Below are 18,688 nucleotides of genomic sequence, written 5' to 3'. Positions count from 1 at the left end.
GAATGAGCAAGAATGGGTTTTCTGGCCCAGAATAGACAAAGATTCCCCTAGGGAGACTTGGCAGAAAAGCGTAGAATGTGCCGGTGTTGGTGGAACAGGCCTTCTCTTTGCGTCTTTGAGGAAAATAGGCAGGACTGGAATAAGCCTTATGGAACCTGAGCGTCAAAAGGCACAGCGGAGCTGAGACAGCCCGCGGACCTGCCCCGGCCTGGCCCAGCCCTGGCACATGAGGCTCACGGCTATGCGTCCTGGAAGGACCTGGAAGGAAGAAGAAAAGGAGCAGCCAGCTAAAGTCCCCTCAGGAGCCATCCGTGTGGACTAATGTCAAAGGCTGAAGGGGACGATGGGTATCTCAGCAGAGAGCAACTCGGACAGATGACACACAGACTTCCTGTCTGCCCTTGGAACTTTCTGCGTCTGCCTGTATTTCAGCGGACTCCAGCGGAAGGCACGATGCTGAATGGCACAGTTCCCGCCACCCGAGCAGGCTAGGCTCAGTAACAACACTAGGTTCAGTTCAGAAAGATCACGTTAGATGTCTTGCACGCTTGGGTTCGCAGACTGCGATCCACTCAGGGGGAAAGAAATGAGTTCCCACCCCCCTTTCCTTTCTCCTTCTCTCTAGCCATATCCCCCCTTTTGGGGACAAAGCAGATGTTGAGCACACAGACACAGGCGATGAAACGTAGGCCGGGCCATGTAGGCCAGCGCGGAGGAACGGCGGCAGCGGGGGGCCGGCGAACCCCTTAGACGGCATCCAGGGCTCCCTGTGCCCTCGGGAAGGGGCGCCGTTGAAGGCTCCCGCGCGCCCCGTCCCTGTCCTGTGTGCTCCATCTAACTGCCCGGGCGGCTGACACGCCACCTCTCCCCAGCCTCTCCGGCAAGTCGGGCTTCTGCATCTCCTCCCCTCCCAGCCATCTGTTCCCGCAGCTCGGCAGCCTCCGCGCTCTGCCCCCGCCAGGGCCTGTCTGAGCAGGCGGGTGGGCGCGCCTCTGATGAGGCGGCCTCGGCCCCTCCATCACTCTCCGCCGAGAGGAAAGCAGCAGCTGTCTGGCTTCATTTGCATTCTTCTCTCCCAAATAATGAAATTAGCCATGAGTTTCCTGAGGTGATGCAAGACACAAATTTAGGCTGGATGTGTCAGTGCGTGATGGAGAGGGAAGGAGAAGGTCAGGGAAGCATTTTGATAACAAATTTGCAGCCCTGAAAGGGAAGGGAAAATTGGTAACAAATTTCACTAAAGATGCATCTTTCGGCTCAGAGGAAAAGGTACCTTTTTAGCTCAGAGGAAAGTTAGATGAGGCCTCTAAAAGGTAATGTTCCCTCCCCGCCCACCCCCCCCGGGATAAAGTCACAAACATTTTGTAACAAACAGAAAAAGATGCCAGTCAAGGATTAAGCAATTCTCAATTACTGAACATTCCTATGGCCACATCCGGAACTGTCTTACTATGATAACATTTGCAGAAGTGGCCAGGCCGGGAACCAGACCGTGCGCTAAATACCAGGGAGGTGCAGAACCCAACAGCTTTTTCTTTTCTCTACCATCATTTGAACTCTTTTGATGACAAATAAAACAAGAGTCTCCTTATTTGTCATGAAGGTTTGGTTACCAGTTCTCTGCATGTTTTCTAATTTTGTCATCTCTGTTCCATATTTTAAACTAATTAGTTACCATCCTTGAGGCAAACACACAAACTCTTGGTTACACGTCCACATGTAATCTGAAGCACGTTCTCATGGGAGGACCTTTTAAGATACTATCAGTAAGTTTTCAGAGTTCTTCAAATGACCCTGTTTAAAGGCAGAGAAAATTGGACCGTATTAACTCCTCTGACAGGTAGAGAAAAAATGAAATACGTCAGCCAGGTTAGATGCTGTTATTCCTCTCACTTGGAATGAAATTTAAATCCTTCCCAGAATCTAAAAGTTTCTACATCATCTGGTCCCTGATACCTCTCTAATGTCCTCTTCTACCATTTCTCATTCATTCATTCATTCATTCATTCATTCAACAATTATTTTTGAGTGCCATCTATGATCTAGGCAGCCTACTAGGTACAAGGAATGTATCAATGAACAAGACAAGGATTTCTACACTAATGGTGCTTACGTTCCAGTGCGTAGGGGGAGACCAGAGTCACTATGTACAATAAGTAACTCACTTTCATACTATGTTAGAAGATGATGATTGCTATGGGGGGAAGTGAACAGAGTAAGAGAAAAAAGAAGTGTGGTGTGTATGTGTGGGGGGGTGCTATCTAAAATAATTAAGAAGGCAACTTCTTTTTAAAAAATTTTTAATTGAAATTCAATTTAGTTAACATATAGTGTATTACTAGGGGTTCAGACGTAGAGGTCCGTGATTCATCAGTTGCATATAACACCCAGTGCTCATTGCATCACATGCCCTCCTTGATGCCTGTCATCCAACTACCCCATTCCCCACCCCTCCCCTTCAGCAGCCCTCAGTTTATTTCCCTAGGGAGGCCAGAGCAGAGAGAAAGGGGAGATGTAGGAGGAGGTGAAATCCCAAGAGGCCACGGGGGCCAGTTTCATAGGGCGCAGTGTGCACGTGCAGACATGTGAGGATGTTGGGGACATTACTCCAGCCTCGGCCTCCATCTTCAGGTCGGCTTCTCTGTCTCCATGTGTTCTCTCCTCTCTTGAGGTCACCAGTCATTGGATTTATGGCCCCACCTGATGCTGCAGGATCTCATCTCCACCCTTCACTACACAACTACAAAAACCCTATTTCCAAATAAGGTCACATTCTGAGGTTCTTGATGGACACAAAACTTGGGGGTGGGGGGCACAATTCAACCCGCCACACACAGCCAACAGGGCTGCAAACAGGATGGGGGAGAGGCGTGAGAGACAGAAAGAGAGCAAAGATGTTTCCAAGTTTCAGCAGAAGGGACTGGGAGAAGAGAGTTTCCTTTTACTGGGAAGGAATGCTTGTGGGAGGAGCCGCGGAGGCAGCGCACGTTCCCCTGGGTCATGTTGAGCTTGAGATATGCATAGACATCCAAGTAGAGGTGTCAAGTCGGCGAGTGGATGGTGCCAGGTCTTGATGTCATCATGGACTTACCATTTTTAAGTGGAATAGCACGTTTTAAAGCTCTTTATATTTTGGAAAACTGGAAGTAAGAGAGGTCTTGAGAGTGGCCAGCTTCTGCCAAGTTTACCCAAGAACCCCGGGTCCATTGCCCCTGCCACTTTCAATTTCTGCCATTCACTTGAGACTTCAGGCAAGTTACTCATCTTGGACTCAGTGTCCTCATCCATAAAAATGGGATGAAAATAATACCTATCTGAGAATAGTGTTGTAAGAATTACATTAGATAAAATAATGTATGTCAAGTGCTAGTGTGCTAAATAAAAGAGGGTTACGCTTTGGGGCAGCAGGGAAATGTGGGCCTTTGTTGACTCCTGCCCTACTAGAGGGAAATATCTGGACATTTTTACCTCCTAGAACTCACTTTGTATGGTGCACCTGTCTGACTTCCAAGTGGAAATGGAGTAAATTTCTTGGGAATACAGGGAGGAGACGTATGCACTGGATTCCTGTATAGGTGAGGTCCTAACAGATGGAATGCTCAAGTCAGGATATTTACAAAGAGGCTAATCACAAAAGTGTGGTGGGTGTTGGGGAGCCCTAGAGACACTTTAAGAATCAGGGATTAGCTGTCAGCACCGCTAGGCACAAAAGGATAAGGAGAGGAAGAGATAACTGGAAGAGTTGTATAGATCTGGCCTCCTGGAGAGGAGCAGAGCCTTTTGTAGAGATGACTCATGGGGGGGGGGGGTCAGGAAAATTCAAACTATGGCCTCATTCTGTTTCTTCCATCACGTTGTGCTAGGACACTGTGAACCCGAGGGGGCCCTGGAGCCACTGTCACAGTCCCTAGAGGTCAGAGTTGGGAGGACAGAAAGCAGGGTGGACAAGGGGCTATGGGAGCTATCCAACACAGGCTCTTCTTGTCGCACTTAACGTGGTGTTCCGGGGCTCTCGAGTCCCCCTCTCCCCTTCAAGCCTGGGAATTGTCTGGTCTAATCTTTGTGCTCCTGCAAGTGTGACTTGGACATTTCTTTCCTAGAATACTAATTTTAGAAAAAGAGAGCAGAGGACTGAGCATTTGTTTGTGTAGAAGCAGGTTGTCCCCACACCAGCCCCGTCTGTCTCCAGACTGGGCTGTGCTGCTGCTCACAGTGTGAAGGCCTCCTGGGGGCAGTGCCAGCTTCGTTCTTTATATTACTTTTCTTGAAAGTTTTCCTTTTGATGAATTTTAAAATAATTTCACTGTGGGTTCTCAAATGTGCACATATCACCAACGGCTTGAAATAAGGGAGAAATAAACCGAAAACTGGAAAAAGTCCCTCCTTCATGCCCCTCTGCTCCATGACCATTCCCCTGCTCACACACACACACACACATACAATGAATCCTTGGTGAACTATGCTTCTGTCATGTCTGGCCTGACTTCCATCCTAACCTGCCCCTGTGGGTACTCAGGATCGGAGTGCCTTGATAGTTGTATTTACTTTAGTCTCTGAACCTTGTCAAATGCGGAGCAGGTGAAGAGCACGGTATGGAGCTGGATCAGAACACACTCAAGAGATAAAACATGGTGGGGCAAATAGAATATCTCTTGCTGATGCCAGGCTCTGGAACCTTCCCGTCTAATCCCAGACCTCACTTCCCTCACTTAAGGTCCTAAGTAGTCTTCCTTTTTCTGGGACTGTCTTCTGACAGCCTCAATACTGCCACTAGAACAATCTTTCGGAAATAAAATATGACCACATCATTCACCTGATTTAAATATTTTCATATCCCCCTCATTGCCATATGGCAGAGTCCAAACTCTTTGGCTTAAGTTCCCCCATCCCACCCCTCTCCTCAGGAAACACACTGAGCCTTAACTGCCTGAACCAGTTAGGACTCTTTCCGATTCAAAACAGAAACAAAACAAAACATGCAGTTGAAAGGCCCTTGGCAGTTTACTGGAGAATGTGATCTAGGGCTCAAATAGCAACACCAGGAATTAGTTTCTCCCCCTCCAGATCTCAGCTCCCATTCCTCTGGGTTGGCCACTTTGGTAGCCGGGTTCTCCTTTCGTGGTAGTAAGAGGGCTATAGCAGCACCTGCTTCATACTGTTGCAACTTCAAGGGCAAGGAAAGAATAACCACCTCTGTCTCTTGCTATCCTGTGACACCTTACTGGTTCTGATGGGGCGTGTGCCCATCCCTGAGCCAATCACATGATTACCAAGTGCTCTGATTTGTCTAGACTTGAGTCATATGCAATCTTAGAGCTGGTGGTGGAAGCAGTTTCTCTGGAACCACACAGACTGAGAGAAAAATGGCACAAATGGATCCCCACATGAAAATCAAGGGCTATGATTACCAAAATGGTGCGTAAATGCAAGATGACCAAAAAGAAATCAATGTCCACTTTCCCACCTCTGTCTGCAACTCTTGCTTTGTCCTTCCTCACAGTCTAGAGTACGGCAGCCAAGCCACACCGCCTGTGGTGCTCCCAACAATCCTTCTCATTTCATACTGACCAGTCTTTGCTCCACCTTCCCCTTCTTTTAGGCATGTCCTTCCATCCCCTTACCTTCATCCCTGGCCAATTGGTCAACATCTTTCATCTTTTCAGATTCGCTTTTAAAACCCATCTCTACCATATTCCCCAACTCGCTGTCCCAGACAGGACTTTCTCTTTTGAGTAACCTACGACCCATTTCCAGTTCTGCACATAAGTTTGCTACAATAGCAATAATACTTCATTGTGTTGCTGTTACACAGGTCACTGAATTTAATCTAGACTCCAAGGGTTTTGAGTTTAGGAATCATATCCTACTCATCTTTGTATTTCTAGCACCTAATTATTGCCTGAAAATCCAAATGTTCAGCAGATATTCATTGATAGTGAACAAACCGACTGAAGTATGGGTATCTGGGAAGATGACACCAATTCATTGTTTCAGGTACTCTTCAGAAGTAGAGTTCTTGGGTTGAAGAATAAACAGAGTGATAGTGGAAGGCAACCTATTAATGGCAATATTTCATTTATAAAAAAATAATCATCCATACGATGCTCTTATTCTCTCAGTATCCTGAAGATACTGAATATATAGAATTCTATAGACTACAGAATATCTGTAAGGAGCTGTCAATCATCTGGTAGTATCAAATTAGGAAAGTAAATATTTCACTGGTGCGGCACATCAGCGAAATACAATGTTGACAGTAGCTCTGCCATCACAATCTTTGTCATCATTATCATCAAAATTAAGCACGTAAGCATCCAACCCTGTTTGATCCTGTCTTTTAGGTGAAAACCACAGTAGGACAGAGCCTTTCAAAATCTTCTCGAGTAGCGTCTTAATAACTTGCTTCAAATGGTAACCTTCTTCCCAAAACACTCCTCTTTTTCATAGTCCCTTCAATTCCAATTATATGAAAAAGCAAGTACGTGAGTGTCCTTGGGTCGGTTACTTAACCTCTCTGAGCCACGGTCCCCCCCACCCCATCTGTAAAGTAGCGGTGGTGATTCTGACCTATCGGGCTCGGGAAGAGGCATCTCTGTGGAGCAGTGGCAATGGCCACCAAGCAAAGCACAGTCTGGGTTTGAGTCCCATCATGATGTAACAGTTGAATCCTCCTGTCTGCAGGACAGGGCAGCACAACTGAAAAGCGAAAAGCTGAACTTTAAAATGACAGCTTCTGGACCTACGAAGTCACCTAAAGGAAATAACTTTGCAGATATTATTTGGATTAAAATATAGAATAAATGATATTGCAAAAATACGATACACTTAACACCTCCCCCTTGAAGAAGTCAAATGCCCACCTACTAGTGCAGATGAGGGTGTCTGGACCTCTCTAACATGCTAGTGCAGATTTCTAACTGCTTCCAAGTTTCATTCACAGAACACCCATATTTAACTGGACTCCTCCAACCCTTTATCCAGCACAAGTGCCGAACGTCATCATCAAACGTGTAGTTGCCTGGGGTGCCCCTGGGAGGACACAAATGTGTCCACCGGGAGTGAGGCCCTTCCCTGGGCTTCCTTTCCTCTCTCTTGTCTGCTCCCGCCTTATTGTCATCACCGGAATAGACGATTTCTTCTTGACAGCTCTTCATGTCAGTCAGAAGTCTAGGTCAGACACTTATCAATTGACCCGGTGTTAAAGGTAGACACTCATTTCAGCATCTGTCAATAGCCTCTTTTGATCCATTTAGACCACAGCCTGCATCCCTGTAGTGATTTATACTGACGCGTGAGTGGACTTTTAAAGACAGGGAAACCTTTCTAGGACTCTAGAAGTCAGCCGGCATGTGGATGGCTGCCTCTGTTGCTTTCAAACAAAGAACCCTGGAGACAAGATTATACCTGGGGAATAATAATACCTAAGGCCTTCAAAGATCCTGACTATAGCTCTGACCCTGGAGCTGGGTGCTCCTCAGGACCCAAGGATGGCAGCCCAGTGTCCGTTCTTCAACTCCTGTGTCACCTGTGTTCTCACACTCATCAGACCGGGAAGGCCTTCCACCAAGTGAGCTGAGCTAATTCCTGAGTCACCACGCCGTGGAGCCACGTTTCCAGACGGCAGAGGCTACAGCTAACCTCTACACTCCCTTGGAAAAGTGCCCCAAGATACAGGACGTAGGGCCACAGCTCGGTGTCCCTGTGGACTGGGCTAGCCCGATCTCCCCTCTGATTTGGCAAAATACCAGGGGAGCCTTCCTGCCTGAGCTCAGGTGTCTTCTCCCCTCATCACCCCCCTGGTTCCTAATAGGGATAATGCACATTTCACTTTCCCAGGTGTTTGTCACCAAGCTGCCAATCCCTCCCTACTTAGGAGACAGGAAAAGAAATGTGAACATGTAAGAAATTCAGAGGGGCCGAGAAAATTTTCCTGACACGCTCCTGCTGTGACACCACGGCAGTTGAAGAAGGCCTGTCATTGGGCTGTCAACCTTTAACCTCCCCCAGACGTATTCTGAAATGATGTGAAAAGAATTGCTGTGCTGTACCACCAGCTCCTTCCAGCTCTGCGTGTCTGTCCTTGATGTCAGTCAAAAGTAGTTAACTGGCACCCATGGTGCCTTAAAAAAAACCCTCCACAAAATATCAGTAATGACTTTAGTTGGGAAGACTAGCTCTTGTCAAGTAATGACTTTTTGACATAAGGTATTCTTTACCTAGGCAACGTGCTCTTACTTGCATTTTAATGAGCCTAATTAATAATAAGTTAGGAGTCCTCGGCTATTTCTTCACAGCTGGACCATATGCACTAATTACTCTGTGTGTGGAAACCTAAAATAATCCATTTGGTCAGAGGAAATTGTTTAAATACACAGAAAACCTTGGTTTAAATATATATAGTTGCTTCATCCCCTTAGTGATGTCGCCTGTGATATCAAAGCAATTTGCAAATCACTAAGGCAGAGATCACCTTAAAAAAAGTTTTGTTTGTGTTGGTGGAAGTTTTCACTGGTAGAAGTTTCAGGAGTTTGCCTCTAGAATTGACCGAGAGATTTGCTTGGCACACCCTGCGTGCGCTTCCTAAGGGTAACACACCAGAATGGTTCCCAAATGCAAGAATAAACATCGTAGTAGTGAAAGGTGATCTATTGTGGAAATACTTCCCTTATAAAAAATAAATAACCTCCAAAGGGCCACTCTGGAGTCTGTGGAAGTCTTTCATGTATTATATAAAGCATGTTTTTATTGGCTTCCTGAACGTGAAGTTTCCCATTTAGCTTTTGCACTTCCCTCGATAGAATCTTAGGAAGTAAAAGAAGTATTTGGAATCAGGGCCAGACAACAATTCCAAAGCCGGCACAATGCCAGGTCACTAGACAGATTTTCCAAGAATGACAGGGCATCACGGCTCCCCTCCTCCACCTGACTTGTAAAAGTGCAGGGGACCCCAAGGGCGACCTTCCTTAGGAAAGGGCAAGGAACCCTATTTACTGTCTCAGAGAAAGTTCAGTCCAACTGGCAACCAGACACAGAGCTACTGAAACATTAGTGTGAGTATTTGACTCTTTGAGGCCCAGGTTTTGGGGCTGTCGCAGGGATCCTACGAGCTGAGGTGCAGCTGCTGAAGAAAAGATCCTCGGTGATGTATCACGATTACTTGAGCACAAAGGCAGTTATTAATTTTTTTTTCAAAAAATCATGCATTTTAGCTTTTCGGTTGTAGAGAGATCCTGGAGGAAATGAGATGAGGAAGGCTTCAAGAAGGCGTTGCTCAAAATCCTACCAAGATTCTTCCAGAAGTCAGACTGACGACTTGAGTGCTAAGACCTCTAAGAACATTAAGTAGGAGAGAGAGATTCTGGCATCAGGGCTGCATGAGGAGGCTTGGTTCTCTTGGAGTGACTTTTGGACTTCACCAGGTCCCCATCCACCCATGTTTTAACAAGACATAGTTCAAAACAGTCAGACACGATTCGAGCTAATTGGTGGATTCAGCAAGAAACCTGGGAAAAGGTCATGCTGAGGTTGGAAGGCATCAGGCTGGCAGGGTTAGCAGATGCTCTCCAGAAAGGGCCTTGGAGTAGAGGAGCACCCTGCCAGGCACCATATGTGTGACGGACATGACGGTGAACACAGGATGCCTGAGCGAAGGTGACAGACTGGCTCTCATTTGCACAGAAAGAAACTTCCCTTGGAGTAGACACAAGTGAAATAATGTCCACAAATTGGGCACATTTTCAGGCTGCTGGCCACTTGGCAGAATTTTCCCTGCTGTAACCTCCTCCCTTAAGGAGCAAAAAAACCTACACTATTTACCATGACAGGACACCTGTCCCAGTTGTCCCCCAAGGCTCTCGAAGACAGCAGAGGAGGAATTACAGAACGTAGAGACAGTCACCAGGCGTGTTGGAAAGAGCACACCGCAAGCGCGCTCACACGTATGCGCCCCCGAGTCCTCACAGCACCCGGGTGGGGGCAGAGATGCGGTTAGTTGACAGTGGAGTCAGCACTCAAACCCGCGTCCTCCCGACTCCACAGCCAGGGCTGGTTTCTTTCACTCTGCCTTCCCGAGTTCGAGACAGAGAAACTCGGGACAACAGCATCACAAAATGACATGTTGAAAACAGTTACTCCTTTCTAACAGGACAGGTGTCATTCTGAAGACGTTTGCTGGTCCCCAGTACACATGGAGCTTCCCTCCTCCTGCCTCTGCTGGAAACTTCTTTCCATCCCCACCCTCTTGCCAAATCTTTACTTTGAAAAGCTACTGTTTGAGACTCCCACTGAATTCTATCTTTGATACAAATGGGAAGATGCTAAAAATCTGTTCTAGTGTTCTGTAGACACGTGTTAGTGAATGGCGGGTGAAGATGTGGTTTTGAAGATGGAACTCACCGACGGAGCTCCGGCAGTTCGCTGGATGGGACATCCAAGCAGAAACCATGATTGTCTTATTTTTCCTCCCCACCAGCAGAAAACATTCGTCAAGCACCTATGTGACTATGGAGGAAGGAGGCGGCGGTGAAGTCTCAGGGGCACATTCTCTGACCCTCGGAGCTCACTGTCTTCCCATGTGATGAAACAGGCTTGTGTGAGAAGTTAGCCATCAGTCAACTAGTATCAGTTAGTCGTTCATCACCTCAAGGAGGACACTGGTACTGCAGCCATTGCAGATGACTGGGCATCAGCAACACCCAGCAAGTCATCATTTCCACCGCTTAGCGTTGACCTGTATCATCGAAGCTGTCCTGTTCATGGAGACTTAACAAACTGCCATTCACTCATGGGTCCAAGGCCCCTAACTGATTCTGCACAAGTAGAACATGCTTATGGACTTTGCAGGACAATGAACAGTTAGGAATGAATGCATGGGCTGAATATTATTTACTAAGATGAAAGGCTGGCAGTCAGTGCTCTGGCATCCACTGCTGCCTACCCCCCACCCCGACCCCCTCCCATCTGACCGCCAGCCCCAGCTTCTCATCCACTTTCCCCTGCCTCGGGGCTCAGTGGGAGATAGCCCCAGGGTAAGGGTTCACTTACCAGGCCTGAGACCTTCACAGGCAGAGAGAAGTTAATCTGGATTAAACCCAACCTGGAATGGATCTTTTGTCTGAGCTGGAGGTCTTGAGACTGGATTGACACCCAGGCTGGAATTCTTGGTCAGGATTCTCATACTTGGGTCAGTCTGAAGCAGAATTACCCTCCAGAATGCAGAGGAGAATATGGCTCTGGGTATGTTTCGAGCATTTACTGATCCCCAAACAGATCCTGGGCTGCTCCTCCTGCTGCCTTCACCCCAGGCGCTCCTTTCTCTGGAGCTTTCTCTGCACCCCACCCCCACATGACCAATTTTATATTTGAAATCTACTCTTGGAGATTCCCATTTCATCCTACCTCATGTCCAGAATCCTTCCTGATCCCTTAGTTACAAATGTTAAGTTTAACCTTTTTAAAATGATGTCCCTTTATTTCTGTCTCTTTTACGGTGCATTTCCAATTATATTAGTTTGCTACTTCTGTCATAACAAATGATCACAAATTTAATGGCTTAAAACAACACACATTTATTATGACGTCACAGTTCTGTAGGTCAGAAGTCTGCACACAGTGTGGCTCATCTGGATTCTTTGCTTATGTCTCACTGGGTGGAAGCTGAGGGAAATGGAAGGGCCGCCGTTCTCACCTGGGGCTCAGATCCTCCTCCAAGCTCACTGGGTACTGGTAGCATTCATGTCCTTCTCAGTGTTCATGTGTCCTCCTCCATCTTCTGCTCTCCGGATGGAAAAAGCCCTGTCGTAAGGGCTCACATAACTACACTGGGCTGGCCAGAATAATCCAGGATAATCTCCCTAACTTAAGGTCCCTGATAGTAACATCAATCACAACTGCACAGTTCCTATTCCCACGAACATAATATATTAATGGGCATAACACCAGAGGGTAAAGGGCACAGGGAGCAAAATTCTGCCTATGACCCTGATCAAGCAGCCCTCGTGCTAGAGATGGTGCTAGATCAAAGTTAACGGTGAACTGCTGTGGAAAGGCTGGCCTTGGAAAGATCACTTAGATTATGCAAGGGACCTCCAAGGTCCCCAAAGATCTGGGTGTGATCCCAGAAGATTCTAGGATTTCCCAAGTATGAGCTAAAGGAATGTTCTCACAAAGGCAAATAAGGTCTAGACTTGGGTCCAGTTCAACTTCTAAGTAGCCACAAGCTTCTGAGTTTGAGAATCCCTACAGTCTCTGTCTTACCCAGAGATGATAAAGATCATGCATGGTTACATGGACAAAAGCATCCAAAAAAGCTAGAAGCACCGCACAAATAGAGGAATCATTTTCTGTTGCTGCCTTAACACGTTACTACAGACTTGGTGGTTTCACACAACACATACTTATTATCTCATGGTTCTCCAAGTCAGAAGACCAAAATAGGTCTCACTGGGCTAAAACCAAGGCGTTGGCAGGGCTGCATTCCTTTCTGGAGGCTCAGGGAGAGAATCTGTCTCCTTGCCTTTTCCACCTCCTAGGTGCCCTCACCCTTTTGGCCACAACTCCCTCCCTTCCTCCAACCAGCAATGGAAGGTAGGGTCACACTGATCTGACATGGACTCCTCTGCCTCCAGCTTCCACTTGTAAGGACCCTGGTGATAACACTGGGCCCACCCAGAAGAATCCAGATCATCCAGGATCATCTCCGACAAGGTTAGTTGATTAGCAACCTCAGTTCCACTGGCAACTTGAATTCCCCTTTGCCATGTAATGTAACATAATTATGGGTCTGGGGATTAGAACATGGACAGCTCTCAAGAGCATTTTTCTGTCTACCACAATGATTCTAACAGCCAATCACCACTCACCTCCTGTAAAAGGCTGGTTGGCCACCTGCCTGGTGTCAGGGCTGGGACTGCTTCTCTAAGATGTTAGAAGCTACCGCTAGTTTCTATTTGGTGGCTGTATTCCCAGCCCCTGCTCTCATGCAGGCCAAAGTGAGAGGTGCTTTGCTAGTTTTCCACCCTGAGAGTCACAGATCTGTATTTGTTTTGTTTTGTTTTGGAGAATCTTTCCTGAACCTCCATGTCTCTCCTAATTGCTGAGGTAGTGCCAAATGGATACTTATCCTGCCATCTTCTTCTCTGGGAGTCAGTGTCAGACCATTTTTTGCTATCCTGGCTCACCTCCCCATTTTCCCCATGTAGTTCGTGTAAGTAACAAGTTGACATGGGTTCTAGCTAACATCTTCACCAAGCTACACAGTGCAAATTCTTTGGCTTCATTTATTCATTCACTAGAACATTTATTGAGAGTCTGTTAGGTCTGATGCTACCATTCATAGTCAACAGTCACCAGCTAGATCCTCATCGGACTAACCCTTAAAACACACAGTTGATTCTCGTTATTTGCAGTCGTCGTGTTCTATAAAGTGGCGGAGAACATTTAAGCAGTTAATCAGAGCCTTCACTTCCAGGGGAAATACAGGGTGAGGTCCCTGCAAGCCTCTGGTCACAACATTTCCACCAGCTGATCAACCCTAATCTTGTTTTATGTGTGTTCTGTGTAAAGACGCCTTATTTAATAGTGTTGATTCATTAGCATTGAACTCATGGCCGATAGCACGGTAGCTCATGCCTCAACAGAGCTGATCTAACACACGCATTTTTTCTGTAAGGCAGCCACAGCCTCCTTGTACTTAGGAAGGCTAGACAGCAGTATAGCATGCCGCTTGGGATCCACTTCAAACAGCAAAATCACCAACAAAGGCAAAACAAAAAACAAAATTGTGGAAAAGGTGCCATTAAACAGACCATGAAAAGAATACTTGTTTATAGTATATGGACGCTGAAACAAGAAAGCAGAGCGCCACTTTGTCCAACCCCTGGTGGCTCAAATTTTTCACCACTCTGTGCATGTCCTCAGATGATCACAAAAGCACCAAAAGAACTGATTTGAGGGTTACAAATACATTTTAGCAAGTCAGTAAATCCACAAATACAGAATCCACAGATAATGAGAACTGACTGTACCTTATATAAATGGTATGCCTGAAAAATCAATTAAGAGGCAATGTTGTTTACAGGCCTTCCAAATGTAATACTTTTTTTTTTTTGAAACAGTGGTAAAAAGTATCATGTGTGTGTATGCAAAAGGTAACCTTCCGAGACAACGAAATATCCTAGAGCTTTGGGTTCGGCAGCATTCACTTGGATATCTGAAGGCTATTGATTACTTGTCTAATTTGTATCATTTCTCTTGGTTCCTTAGACAAATTAAGCTGTTTTGCCATCTGATCTACCCTTAATGATGCATTTTACGTTCTCATTCTTTTAGCCTCTCCCAATGCACAGACATCCCCAAGGTCTTTCCAATCTCCCCGACCTTTCTACGGGTGGGTCTGCTGGAGAAACTGGGACCCATTGTCTGCCTCATGCCTTCATGCCCCATGCTCCTGGCCTGCTTGGAGCTCACAGCACTTTCTCAGCAGATGAGCCAGGGCAAACTCACTTCCAGAGGGTGACAGGTGCAGGAGGGGAGTGAATAAACTCAGCTTATCTTGGCTTGTGCTTTTTAAGTATAACATTAAATTACTCTTTTTTCTGCATCTATGAAATGGGGATAATAGTAGGTGCCATGTCCTCTTCGTGGGGCTTTTCTTGCTAGGCTGGAGTAAGATACTGTTGGAGGAATTTATAAACTGTATAAAAACATTAAGATTATTATAATTTCTCTGGGTCCTTTGCTTCTTTTCTCCTTCTTTTCTCCTCCTCCTCCCCCTCCTCCCCTCCTCTCCTCTCCTCCCCTCCCCTCCCCCTCCCCCTCCCCCTCCCCCTCCCCTTCTTCTCCTTCTCCTTCTCCTTCTCCTTCTCCTTCTCCTTCTTCTTCTTCTTCTTCTTCTTCTTCTTCTTCTTCTTCTCTTCTCCTCGTCCTCCTCTTCTCCCTGTCTCTGAAGATTTTCACCCTTAGGAAAATAGCTAAAACTCTAATAATGTCTTGACATTTTTCGTGAATGGTTTTGCAAAATCAAAGTGAATACAAACCCTATGACTAAACCAGAGGTTTGGGGATTTTTTTCCCTTTTATCGGACCCATAAATAACAGATATTATATAGGTCTTGACTCTTTTTCCTTATTTGTCAAACAAGTTCTAAGTTCTCATAAGTTAAAAGCAGTGTTCTTTTGGCAGCAGCATCACAAAAATAGTCATTCAAATGAAACATCTATCACCAATCAGCATGTATGAGACTTTTATTGTGTATAAGACCCAGGCCTTGCACTGCAGCAGACAGAAAAGAAGTATGACCCTTAACTTTGAAGACAACACGTAAATAAAACATCTCGAGAAAAGTTGCAAACACTTCTTAATTGCCAACTTTTATTTTCTAAAGAATCATTTAGGAAAGAACAAGTCCTTTAAACAAAGTTAAGCAAAGAACTCTTGATAACTTCCACGGTGCCTTTTGGTCACTCAATGACCCAACAAGCACGCCTGCCCCACACATAATGGCTAAGGACAGAGTGGGGTCACGAAGGGGCAGAATAGTGGAGCCAGACAAAAAAGGACTGAATCTCAAGCTTCACACTTACTGAAGTCTGAGCTCAGATTCCTCAACCTCTTGGAGCTTTAACTTCCTCACATATGAAGTGGGGATAATTGTATCCCCTCAGTGGGTTTTGTGAGGCTTAAATACAATTTTGTATGTGAGACCACCGAGCCTGGTGACCAGCACATCGAAGACCAAATAAATGGTAGGTTCACATGGAAATAGAGTCTCTTTGTTCACATGGCCATATCCACTCCCCATCCATGTTTATGTAAATGCCCTCTACTAAATATTGGGGGAAAAAATAAAATAGTATATACTTTCTGTCCTAAAGGAGCTTGCAACCTAGTGCATTTAATCAAAGGACAGGTCATACTCATTGCAAACTGAATAAAACTTGAAGGAGGAAAATTCTTTAAAAAGTCAATTTCGGAATCCCTTATTTCAATCTTTTCTCCGAGATTACTTTATGATGATGGCAGAAGTTGTGTGGTACATTTATTTGTTTTCCCACAGAGCTCTTCTTTTGAAAAATCTACTGAGTTCTGCCAGAAGAAACTCATGACATGTTGTAAGTTTAATTATGTTCAATTCATTAACACAATTAGAGCTGTGAACAAATTTATTGACACAGCCAGAATCACTTAGCAACAGGCAGTAAGTCATAGATTAAAAAAACTCATTCTCGTAGGCCTCTAAACTCTGGGAATGAGAAATGGGAAATTCATCTTTAGTTCCTCGGAACAGTTCTAAGAGACTTGACCAGAGGTTGCCACTAATAATTCATTGCAAGAATCATTCATATTTTAAGAATGGCTCTTATGTCCCTTGGAACATAAATTGAATCTCCTTGAAATACTACTTTTCATTTTAACATACTAAGTGATCCAAACGGAGAGATTTGATGAATATGGATTTCATTTTAGCTTAGCTGAATCTGGGGATGGAGGCCTGCTCTTGCTTTCCCAGTGAAGGCCAAAGGGATACTGTAGGTTGAGAAGAACCAATGATCAAGTGCCTCTCCTTCTGAATTAATCCTTTCCAGGTAAATTTTTGTCCTTCCTTCTCGGTTGATTTGTACAAACAACTGGTGGAGAAATCTGATGCACATATATGAAGCAAAGTTCACAAAGAAAGATTTTACGGTCTAGGGTCGTTTTAAGACTATTCCTTTGAAAGAGAGTCAATTTGTCAGTATCCAGGCAAATAATTATTTTTTTTATTTAAATTCAATTAGCCAATTTATAATACATCATTAGTTTCAGATCTAGTGTTCAATAATTTATCAGTTTCGTATCACACCCAGTGCTCATCACATCATGTGCCCTCCTTAACGCTCATCATCCAATTACCCCATAGGCAAAGAAGTTTTAAAGGGGCCTCTATAAAGTACTAAACTTTGGCTGCTGTTGTTCACTAATAAAAAAAAGTTAATCAAAGAAAACCTTTAAAAAAAAATACACCACATGTAATTAGAAGAGTTTTATAGCCAAACTGTCTACTTCCCTAACAATCCCTCGTTGACATAACACTGTTGGCAACTTGACTCTCAAAGAAAGTATCTCACAAGAAGTTTTGATAATCAAAGCTGGGATACCTGAATAGCGATATCCTACCTGGATCTACTTATACTTTTTAGCTGGGGGCTTATTTGTGATGTTGAAAAGTGAATAGGTCTGCAGGTCCTTTAGCAGACCACCTGGGTTTGAATTTCACAGTATGCCAACTTAGTAGCCAACCAGACCAACCTTCAGCACCTTCTCAGTGTTTCCGTACCTTAGTTTCTGTATCTATAAAAATGGCCATAAGTCGGTTGAGTGTCTGCCTTTGGCTCGGGTCATGATCCCAGGGTGCTGGGATCAAGTCCCACATCAGGTGGCTCAGTCGGTTGAGTGTCTGCCTTTGGCTCAGGTCATGATCCCAGGGTCCTGGGATCAAGTCCCACATCAGGTTCCTTGCTCAGCAGGGAGCCTGCTTCTCCCTGTGCTTCTCCTTCTGCCACTCCCCCTGCTTGTGCTCTTTCTGTCAAATAAATAAAAATCTTTAAAAAAATGGCTGTGATAATTGTGTCTCTAACAAATACTTGCTTTAAGTTCAAATGAGATGTGTGAGAAAAACATCTTAGAATAGCAGCTATCACCTCGTAAACACTCACACAATGGTAACAATTACCACCATGTACAGCCTAGCATCAATCCCACGCCTTTGGTGGAGCTTATATTTTAAGCTGCCTGGCCTTCCGCAGATCCTGGAACCCAGTGACCTAACAATGAATCTGGGATTCGTATGTTACTTGCCAGGTATTCTTTGCTACTTATGAGATGAATTTCTTTCATTTACAATTAACTTACCATCTTTGCAAAACAGGAAAGTTTTAATCAGAAAATAAATCTGCATTTTATTTCCCTTCTAATGCAGCTTAAAAATTTCAGCTGATGTGCAGTGCAGTTTAGTAAAGAGATGGGAAGTAGAACTACAGATGGAAAGTTAGACATGGGCTTGACACATTCGGAGAGTCGTGAGCTGGAAAATGCACTAACTACTTAGTAATGGGAAGCCATGTTCGTAGTAGAATCTGATTTAGAAAAAAAATACATGAGATACCATACATGGTCAAACAACAAGTTGCTAGGTTTCCATTATATATAATGTATTTTTGAGGTTCACAAAATGGTGGGAAGTGGATGTTTTGTGAGACAAACTTCAGTCGGTGCCCTCTGTGGGATATACTCCGCAGTACCCAGCCAAAGTTGAATGCTGAATGGTAAAGATGAGTAAAGTAGTTCGGGAGCAGATAGGTGCCATCATATTAGAGAAAATTCAACAGAGACCAATAAAAATGATTAAGGGACTCAGAGAATTTATTTTTGAGAAAAGATTAAGAAAAATAAATGTGCAGTTTGACACATAGCCAAGGAGGAGTATGATAACCGGGTGGTCAATGAGGTCTACAAGACAGTGCGGAGAAGGCGTTCTCTAGGAATGGGGAGATAAATCCCCTACAGCCTCCAAGAATAGTCTTCTCCAAGAAGTGGTGGAAGGACCTGCCACTGGAAGCACTGATAACTCAAATGTCAGAAGCTTGTTGAAATTTGGTGGCAGGCTGTACAAGTGGAAAAGATAACCATGCATGTCTTTTTTTTTTTTTT

Source organism: Ursus arctos, unplaced genomic scaffold (assembly GCF_023065955.2).
Source record: "Ursus arctos isolate Adak ecotype North America unplaced genomic scaffold, UrsArc2.0 scaffold_2, whole genome shotgun sequence".
Lineage (NCBI taxonomy): Eukaryota > Metazoa > Chordata > Mammalia > Carnivora > Ursidae > Ursus > Ursus arctos.
The sequence above is the reverse complement of the archived record's forward strand: the minus strand, read 5'-3'. Positions refer to the sequence as shown.